We start from the raw sequence: 10,813 nt of genomic DNA on the forward strand, positions 1-10,813 counted from the left end.
CGGTTAGGCAGAATTAGACCGGTACATAGACAACAATTGACAATATAGGAGTCTCAACCGACAAACTTAGAAACATCCAAATAACATCTAGTTGAATCGGCAGTCTTCCCTTTTCAATCGGCGAGCTTATCGCCATGAACAACTGTCTTGACCGATATTCCCGAAATGATTTTTGGAGAGCAATTTGAGGTGCGGTAACAGATTTTTTATTTTGATTTTTGGAGGGAAAGTTGTTGCCAGAATTAGAGGTTAATACATACACATCATTCATTCTAATTGTGTTGTTGTCAATGTGAAAAAGATATGTGTGAATGTCAACAGGGGGAGAAAAAAACAGAGTGCAATAGATAGAGGTATGAATTGGTGAAGCCGACACCGATCAGAAGAACATAGCATGCGAAGTGGATCTATGAAACAGAGGTAGTGTCATCAGACAGATCAATCATCTTTGTTGCCTTCAAACAATTGTAGCATTGTAAATCCCTTAATAGGGTGGACCTTAACTGATTCTTTATGTAAAATCTCTTAACCGACTCAAGTAAAATATGAAGTTGTAAAATCCTCTAGCAAGGTGAACTTTAGCAGGTTCAAAGGTATTCTTAATCAGATACCAGTCACTTCTAACAGGGTGATGTTCTCAGAAAGAACTAGTTGTAAGCTCTTAACAGGGTACTCTTTTTCTCTGCAGTAAAAGAGATTGTGGGTTATCCCCACCGTGGTTTTCTCCCTCTAATTGAAGGTTTCCATGTATAATTGCTAGTGTTATCTGATGCTTATTTGTGCATGCAAATCTCTTTTCTTTGATGATCTTTTCTTTCATGATTAATGCAATGTTTAAGTTAATTTGGAAGGATAGTTGCAGACCGATTAGTTTGAAAGTTTGAATTGTGTATAAACTATTTTGACTGATTCACCCCCCCTCTCAGTCACCGTTTAATACTAACAATTGGTATCAGAGCCTTGGTTCTCTAAAGAAAACCTTGATAGCTTGAGGAAAAAGATCATGGAGGAATACCGGTATCAGAAGAATATTGGTGAAGCTAATGAAATTATTACTCAGCTGAAAGAGAGACTAATAAAATCACTTGCTAAAAGAAAGGAACGAGCTCTACAACTAAATCAGAGTCAGGATATCATAGATCAACTCTCTGAATAGAGTGGATCTAAAGAAGCAGAAGAAGTCTCAGAAATGATGGAAAAGAACAAGGAGCTGACTGAAGAAATCACATATCTAAAAAGAGAGCATGAAATTCAGGCCCTGAGAATGACTAAAATACTAGAAGCCAACGGGATAGCAGATGAAAGAAAAAGAGATGCAAGAGAAGCTCTGTCAACAATTGAAAAAGCCAAAAGGCTTACTGAAGAAGCCATAAGAGAAAATGATGCAATTATCATTGAAAAAGATGAAGAAATTAGAATTCTCACTCAAGAGAATGAAGCCATGCATGAGCATCTGCATGACAATGCAGAGGAAAAGGAGAAGATGATGAAAGAGATTGAACAACTCAAAAATGAGTTGAAAGCTGCAAATGAGAGAAATGAAAAGATGAGGAAATTTAATGAAAGCTCTGAGAAGATAGATGAACAATTGAAAGCTCAGAGGAGAACAAAGGAGACAACCAGTCTTGGTTACTCCGATATAGGTCCTATGTAAGTTGGAGAATCATTTAAATCCAAAAGGATGAAGGATGATAAAAGGAACTATTCAGGAATGAAAGGTATGAAGTTTTTAAAATCTTCTTGCGATCATTGTGGTAAATCAGGTCATAAGTCTGATGTCTATAGAAATCAACTGGTCAGTCAAAATAAGTCTTTCACCTTTGATGGTTATTGCTATAATTGTCACAAGTATGGTCACACTACTTATAAGTGTAGATCTTGATATAGTAGCATGTCTAATAGAAGAAGCTTTAATGGATATTTCTTTACATGCAATAAATATGGATACAAAGTTGAAGAATGCATGTTCAAGTCAAATGCATCAAGATCACCATTCAAACTGGTTAGACCTAATAAAAGGAGTAATCAGTTCAATGCCACCTGTTCCACTTGTGGTAATTTTGGGCATGGTGCAATAAATTGCAGAATGAGAATGGGTCAGAGAAATAATGTAGGACCATGGAGGACAACTATTATGGCATATTTCAATTTCCATAAGATCGATCCCTTAGCCAAAGAATGTAGGAACCAATCCTATAACCGGTCTAAAGAAGAAAGGGCAAAATGACCTGAAAGGAAAGAAGACAATTGAAGAAGTGAAGAATGATATGAAAAAGACATGGATTAAGAAGGAAGAAAGAAAATAAGGAGAGAATCATTCTTAAATTAAGTCATCATCCACCAGTAATGACAGTTCCTCTTAAAACTAGGCGTATCGATGCTCAGGGGGAGCACACATGGTAAGATCATTATTGAATCCCCTCGACCGATATGAGAATATGTTGTGTGGTCTGAGGATAAACCTATCGTGGTAAAGGCAATGTTGTGTGGTCTGAGGATAAACCTATCATGGTTCAGATAGGTGAAATGATTAGGGATTTAGGTGATAAGTTTGGGGAAACAATGTGGGGATATTTTAAAGAATTCCAAATCAGAATGCACAAAAGAGAGATAATCCCAACCGGTATAGTTCAGAAGTACAAGGACAACATTTGTTTTCTTGTTGACACCAATTGTTGCATCATTCAAGCGGTTCAACCTCGAAATTTTTGGGTACCTGCTATGGGTTATGAGGTAGGGGAAGACATTACTAAAGTGTATGCAAACATGTTACTGTCTAAACTGGTAGATAGAAAATAAAATAAATTTGGAACTTGTGAGGAGGCAAGCTCCAAAATAATAGGAACTTAAGGAGACAATCATACAAAGGAGAGTAAGGAAAATGATTGATACCCTAGACAAAAAGTATGGAGATGAAGCATCTGGTGCCACTGCTTCCACCGATACTAGTGAACAAATAGGGGCCAAATCAAACAAAGATAAAGAACAAACAAGAGAAAAGAAGAAAATGTTGAAGGCAAAACCCAAGGGTACTGCATCCAGTATGCCGATAGCATATACAAAAGAAAAGGACTCAAAAATTCCTACATCTTTCCTAGGTAAAGGTGGACTGGTAGGATTGAAATATGCAAGAAAGAAAAATAGTGAAGGGCCAGTTAACACAAAGGATAAAAAGAAGCCCAAGAAGGATGAAAAGGAGGGTGATAACACTGACACCTAATCTGATGTGGAAATAAAGAAGTCAGAAGAAGTGGTAGAACTGTACTTCCAGCTATTGATGAATTGGTCCATGGGATCAAATATTTCAGAGGTCTATTTGGTGTTGGGAGAAAATATCCTCTCTGCAATGAGGAGGACAAAAGAAAAATTGAAGATGCACTTATGTGGAACATGCATAAGTTCTGCAGAATCCCCAGTGAACTATATGGAATAGTTCCATTAGACTCGCAAAATCAAATTGAAGGGAGATGGAAAACAACTTTAGCTATTGAGAAAGAGCACAAGATAAAAGCACTCATGGAAGTGCAACATGATCTTTATTATAATCAAGCATCTATATTAGCAGAAGCATATGTTCAACGCTTCATAATAAGGAACATGACAGGGAGAGTGGCCATAGGAGATGTCCAAGGTGTGCATGATGAGGGTGTTGCCTTATGGAAAACAATCGTGAGCCAACAAAAGGAAGCTGAAGAAGAAATAGCAAAGTGAACAAAATAGGACCAAGGTGCAGCTACCCTTGACAAAGGGAAAGGTAAAGACAAAGACTCTACTGAAGGTTTTGATGTTTTCATAGTTGAAGATATTATAGGTAATGTTGTGTCGAATATTCCTAATCTGAAAAAGGATATTGAGTAACCAGTCAAACACAAATCAACTGATGAAACTGTTGATATTGATGTTACATCAGTAAAGGGAGTCGATAAAACTAAGCATCTCGGTGAAGATGAAGTTATAGTTGAAGATATACCTCATAGAACTTTGGTAACAATAAATCCTATTGACAATGAACCCCTTTTGTCAGAAAAAGGTGCAGAGGAAGGAAATCCAAAGGTGATAAATTCATCAATACCACCTGTTGAAGAATCAGAGAAGAAGGAAACTGAGGAGAAGGAAGAAAAATAGAAGGAAGCAGAAAAGAAGGAAGAAGAGATGAAGGAAATAGAGGAGATCAAGGAATCAGGACAACACAAGAAGAAAGAGGATTCTTTGCCTGGTCAAACTGAAGATGGTAAGAAAATAGTGGTGGACACTCCTTTGGTAAAGAGGAAGTTAGATTTAGAAAAGGAGAGTGAAAAGAAGAAAGCTAAACTCACCACCGTAGCCAGCTTTGAGGTTAAGGCTGAAGAAAAGGAAGAAGAAACAAAGGACGGAGAAGAGGAAGACTCTGTAATCGACATTAAGAAGATGACCCCCAATAAATTAATGAAATTTTCTTAAAAATTGAAACTTCAAGTTGAAAAGGAAAAACTTAGAGCAAAGAAAAAGAAGACAAAAATTCTTAATACTGCAAAAACCATTCTGTTTGATCTCATTGCTGACATTGTTGTTGATGATAATGCACCCATCATTGATCAATTAGGCACTCTTGTCAAAGCAATCGGTTCAGAGGCAACCGATCTGAAGAAGGTTGCAGTTAGATAGTATGAAACAAAGAGAGGTGAAAAATTAATGGAACACATATCAGTTGGCAAAGTTGCTCTCTCCACCAGCATTGAAGAGGTCAAATCTATACTACAGGAAGCTGGCCAATTATTGGTTAAGTCATCAAGCTTCACCGATTTAATTAAGGATATTGAAGATAAAAGAGCTCAAACTCAAAGGGAAATCCAAGATCTGATAGGTTCTTTTGATCCTCTTACAAGCTCTGCAATGACCTTTAGTGGAAAGGTCAAACAGTTAACTAATAAAATCAAAAAGTTAAAAGAGGAAGAGGATAAACGAGATCTTAATCTGTTAGAGCTACAGTGATACCTTGCACCGATAATTGATTTCATGCAAAGGAATGTCAAAGAAGCAGAAAGCCTCATAAGTGCACCTGACTATAAGACAATAGATGAAATGGAGGATTTTGTTATAATTTTGCATGGACACTTCAACACCATGAAACAGGCGAAGCCTTCATGGAAATCCTCTTTGCAAGCTGCTAAGGAAAATTTCAAAGACATTTTTGCTTTACTTTCATGAATCATTTTGTATATTCTTTTCCATTGATGTCAAAAGGGGGAGTTTGTATATATACATGAGGTAGATGAAACAAGGGTCAGAACTGACACATACATGACTACTTTGTAGTGTTTGCCACCAATGCCAAAGGGGGAGTTTGTCGGCATTATGATGCATATTGTATGATCGGTGAAATGGTTGTCATTATTGGCAACATCATCTTCTAAGTATCCACAGTCCATCGGTAAAGGAGTAAAGGGTAACTGGTGAAGAACATGAGTCCTTATTCCTATCAGCAGTGAGTAGACCAGTATACAGGGGTTAACTGGCTAAGCAATGACTAGACTGGTATACAGGGGTTAACCAGCTAAGCAGTGAGTACACCGGTATATAGGGGTTAATCGGCTAAGCAGTGAGTAGACCGGTATACAAGAGGTAATCGGCTAAGCAATGAGTAGACCGGTATATAAGAGGTAACCGGTTAGGTAGAATTGGACTGGTACATAGGCGACAACAGACAATATAGGAGTCTCAACCGACAGACTTAGAAACATCAAGATAACATCTAGTTGAACCGACAGTCTTCCCTTTTCAATCGGCTAGCTTATCGACATGAACAACTGTCTTGACTGATATTCCCATAATGATTTTTGGAGAGAAACTTGAGGCGCGGTAACATATTTTTTATTTTGGTTTTTGGAGGGAAAGTTAGCGCTAGAATTAAAGTTTAATATATACACATGATTCATTCTGATTGTGTTGTTGTCAATGTGAAAAAGATCTGTGTTAATGTCAATAGGGGGAGCAAAAACAGAGTGCAACAGATAGAGGTATAAAACAGTGAAGCCGACATCGATCAGAAGAACAGAGAATGCAAAGTGGATCTATGAGATAGAGGTAGTGTCATTAGACAGATCAATCATATTTGTCACCTTCTAACAATTGCAGCATTGTAAATCCCTTAACAGGGTAGACCTTAACCGGTTCTTTCTGTAAAATCTCTTAACCGAGTCGCTTCAAATATGAAGTTGTAAAATCCTCTAGCAAGGTGAACTTTAATAGGTTCAAAGGTATTCTTAACCGGATACCAGTCACTTCTAACAAGGTGATGTTCTCAGAAAGAACTGGTTGTAAGCTCTTAACAGGACACTCTTTTTCTTTGTAGTAAAAGAGATTGTGGGTTATCCCCACCGTGGTTTTCTCCCTCTAACCGAAGGTTTCCATGTATAATTGCTAGTGTTATGTGATGCTTATTTGTGCATGCAAATGTCTTTTCTATGATGATCTTTTCTTTCATGATTAATGCAATGTTTAAGTTAATTTGGAAGGATAGTTGCAGACCGGTTAGTTTGAAATTTTGAATTGTGTATAAACTGCTTTGACTAATTCAGCCCCCCTCTCAGTCAACGATTAATATTAATAGATGCAAGACAGTATATAGATGATATGGATGAGGAAACACAAGAAATGGTAGTTGAACGTGTCAAAAAATATCCCCATGTGTTAAAGGCCCTTGATATTTATGAATATGCTAGAAGTATGGAACAACGGACATCCAATAAAAAGCGGGAAAATCTGGCTGACATAAAGATTGAATCCACAATATAATGTAAACAACAAAAATTAATTTTCTACAATTCATGGGATAAACTCAATTTTAGTTTCTCTTTATAGCTCTATGCTATGGAAATGCCCTTAAGTTTTTTTTAAATATAGTTTTTGTCTCTATGCCTACAATTTGTTATGTTTTTTTTTTAAATCTGATTTTTTCCGATTTTTATTGATGCACATGAACTAGCCAAGAAAATGGCTTAGGATGTATAGTGTGAAGATGCAAGACATGATATAGATGATATGGATGAGGAAACACAAGAAATGGCAGTTGAACATGTCAAAAAATATCCCCATGTGTTACAGGCCCTTGATATTGATGAATATGCTAGAAGTGTGGAACAACGGACATCCAATAAAAAAGAGGGAAACTCTTGCTGACATAAAGATTGAATCATCAATATGAATGTAAACAACAAAAAATAATTTTCTACAATTCATGGGTTAAACTCTATTTTAGTTTCTCTTTATATCTCTATGCTATAGAAATGCCCTTAAGTTTAAAAAAAAAAAAAATTGTCTCTATGTCTACAATTTGTTATGTTTTTTTTTTTAAATCTGATTTTTTTCCGATTTTTATTGATGCACATGAACTAGCCAAGAAAATGATTGAGGATGTATACTGTGAAGATGCAAGACATGATATAGATGATATGGATGAGGAAACACAAGAAATGGCAGTTGAACATGTCAAAAAATATCCCCATGTGTTAAAGGCCCTTGATATTGATGAATATGCTAGAAGTGTGGAACAACGGACATCCAATAAAAAGCGGGAAACTCTTGCTGACATAAAGATTGAATCAGCAATATGTATGTAAATAACAAAAAATAATTTTCTGCAATTCATGGGTTAAACTCTATTTTAGTTTCTCTTTATATCTCTATGCTATGGAAATGCCCTTAAGTTTTTTTTAAAAATAGTTTTTGTCTCTATGCCTACAATTTGTTATGTTTTTTTTAAATCTGATTTTTTCCCCAATTTTTTCCCGATATTTTCAAAAAAAATCTAATACTTTTGGTTTGCCAATTTTTTCCCCAAACGATTTTTGCTACTATGATATAAGGAGCCATCCCAGGATGAGGAATTTTTATCTACTAACTGGAGAAAATGAAGAGACCCTTTCAGTGGGGAAAATTGTACAACCAACTGCCCATAGAGTCCTAAATAATCATATAAAAGTTGCTTCCATACAAAGGGCTATTTTGAGGGCTGGAAGGGTTTACAGTCGCAGAGAATTATTGAACAGGTAATGGTTACAGTAACCAACGAAGTTGGTGTTGACATAAACCTAATAGCATCACATGAATGGACGTTTTCTCCTCTGCAATTTGCAGTTGGCCTTGGACCTAGAAATGTTGCTTCCATACAAAGGGCTATTTTGAGGGCTAGAAGGGTTTACGATCGTAGATAATTGTTCACCCCTCTAGAAGCTATGAAGCGACTTGTCTTTATAACTAGCAGCCATAGAATGGAGAGGTTAAGGAGGTTGAGGATCCATATATTTCCAAAGCGGATACCATTAAACAAAGTGAACAAGACAATACAAGGAAAGAAAAGGAACTTGCAAAAAAATCTTGATGACAAGAACGAAAGGACCAAACTCTTGTACAGTTGATGCCGAGCATTTATTTGCAACAATTGTGCCCTAATAATTGCCTTGATTTTAAGTTTTACTCATTATTGATGCATTTAATCTTATTCTATGGACGTTTAAGGGGTATGTGGCCCGAGGAATTGAGGCTTAACATCAAAAACAACCAAGGGGAGGAGCAACATGTTCAATTATGGACTTTTGTTTTGGATTCTCGTTACACAAGATCAAATTATAACAGGATCAAGACCTAAAGAATTTGATGACAAAAAGATAGTGAATCATAACTGGGGCATTTGGTATGTCCAACGACTTGTCTCTATAACTGGTAGCTGCAAAATGGAGATGTTAAGGAGGTTCAGGATCCATATTTTGCCAAAGCTGATACCATTAAACAACATGAACAAGAGAATGCAAGGAAAGCAAAGGAACTTACAAAAAAATCTTGATGACAAGATTGAAAGGACCAACCTCTTGTATAGTACACAACATGAAGTGCAGGAGGTAAGAGGTAGTAACAATAATGGTGATGGTCTTTATGGATCAATGGCACCACCGTCTGCTGCTGCAATTTTCTTCAATTTGAATTTGGTGAGTAAAAGTAGAGTGAATTCCCCGGGGTTTACGGTTTCCAACTCCAATGGGTTGCTTCCCATGCATGGCGAATTTGCAAGGAAGAGATTTTGCATTCGATTCTCAATAGGGACTCATGAGAAAGAGAAAGAGCGGATTGTGAATGAGAAAAGGTCGCTTGTCGTTGCCACGAGCAAATTCTTCGTCAGCATCTATTTGCAACAATTGTGCCTGCTTCCTCCCAATTTTTGCACCCTGATGAGCCCACGTATAATGATGGTGGGTAGTTGCTTTAAAAAAAAAATTACCACATGTTCGTTAGAGTTCCGACGTGAAATACGAAATCAGCACTATCGGCAAAAGTCAACCCGATGGTAACACAATTAGAAGCATGTCATCAGGATATAATACACCAGAGAAGTCCATCAGCATAATGCACAATAGTGGCAAAGCAGAGATCATGTATTGCCGATAGTCGATGATGCTATCAGTAAGAATTTTCCCGATGGACACTGGCAAAAGTAAAAAGCATCGAAAAAGGTTAAGATGATATAGGGTCAAAGCTTATGCTGAGGAGACATAACGTATCGGGAGGAGCTATGCCGAGGGAAAAGACATCGGGGAAATCATGCCCATCGCCTGAACACATTTTAAGCCATCCCGATGGCTGATGAGACTAGTGGGATAACTCACACCTATCAACAGGAAGAGAGGTCATCGACTTATGTTATCTCGATGAGTAAGAAGACATCCAAAGGCTGTGAAAATCATTGGACCAACATATGCCGATCAATAGGTAAATTCCGTGTTCGTCGGAATGCTGAGGTGAAATTTTAAGACGTTGGTTTTTAGTCGGAATTCCAACGTGAAATTTTACCACGTCGGAATTCCGACGAACACGGGGCAATTTTTGAAAAAAAAAAAAATCAATCCGACAAAGCAAAAGAAATCCCATAGATTGTTGGAAATGCTTGTCAGAATTTGAGGCCAAATGTATTAGTGTTAGATAGTGGAAGTCATGATAATTTAGTATCTAAGGAGATGGTTGAGAATCTTGGGTTGAAGAGGCTTGAGCATCCTTTTCCTTATGAGGTAAGTTGGTTACAAGATGATCAGAAGGTAGAGATAAAGGAGCAGTGTTGGGTGAGTTTCAATATTGGACCTTTCAGAGATGAATTTTTATGTGATATTATCTTAATGAATGTTTGTCATGTCTTGTTGGGAAAACCTTGGTAGTATGATAGAGGAGATATTTATGACTGTAGAAGAAACCTAGTTACTATTGAAAAGGATGGGTAGAAGTTCACATTGATTTATTTGAAGGAGAAAGAGAAGGAGGTGAAGAATCTGAATCTTGAGAAAAGTTGCAGGAAACCGGTGGCAGAGGTTATACCAAAAGGTTTGAAGGAACTGGTTCTAGAGATTATATTGGAGGTTTTGAAGAAAGATCTGATGGAACTAGTTGCAGAGGTTATATCAAAGGATTTCAAGAAAGATCTAATAGAACCAGTTGTAGAGATTATACCGGAAGATGACATGAGTTGGCAGAAGGATCTGACAGATGAGTCTGATGGGTAGATGGAACTGATCGATAGAGAGCTCATGGTGACAAACCAGATGAAGTCTTGTGGCAAAAAAAATCCTGAGTTGCAGAAGAAGAAGGCAATACACAGGGAGAATGTGCATATCTGAAGCAAAGAAAGAGAAACAAAGAGAGTCAAAGGTTGGAGAAGCCGATTGAGGCATCAGAGGAGCCAAAGCAGAGATTGGCATATAAAGAAGATGTTTGGATCAGAAATGAGCATGGGATCTTCATTCCAAATCCTTTTAGATGTTCATGAGTTGCCTCTCATGGAACATCTTTTTCT

The sequence above is a fragment of the Cryptomeria japonica genome, chromosome 7 (assembly GCF_030272615.1).
Source record: "Cryptomeria japonica chromosome 7, Sugi_1.0, whole genome shotgun sequence".
NCBI lineage: Eukaryota > Viridiplantae > Streptophyta > Pinopsida > Cupressales > Cupressaceae > Cryptomeria > Cryptomeria japonica.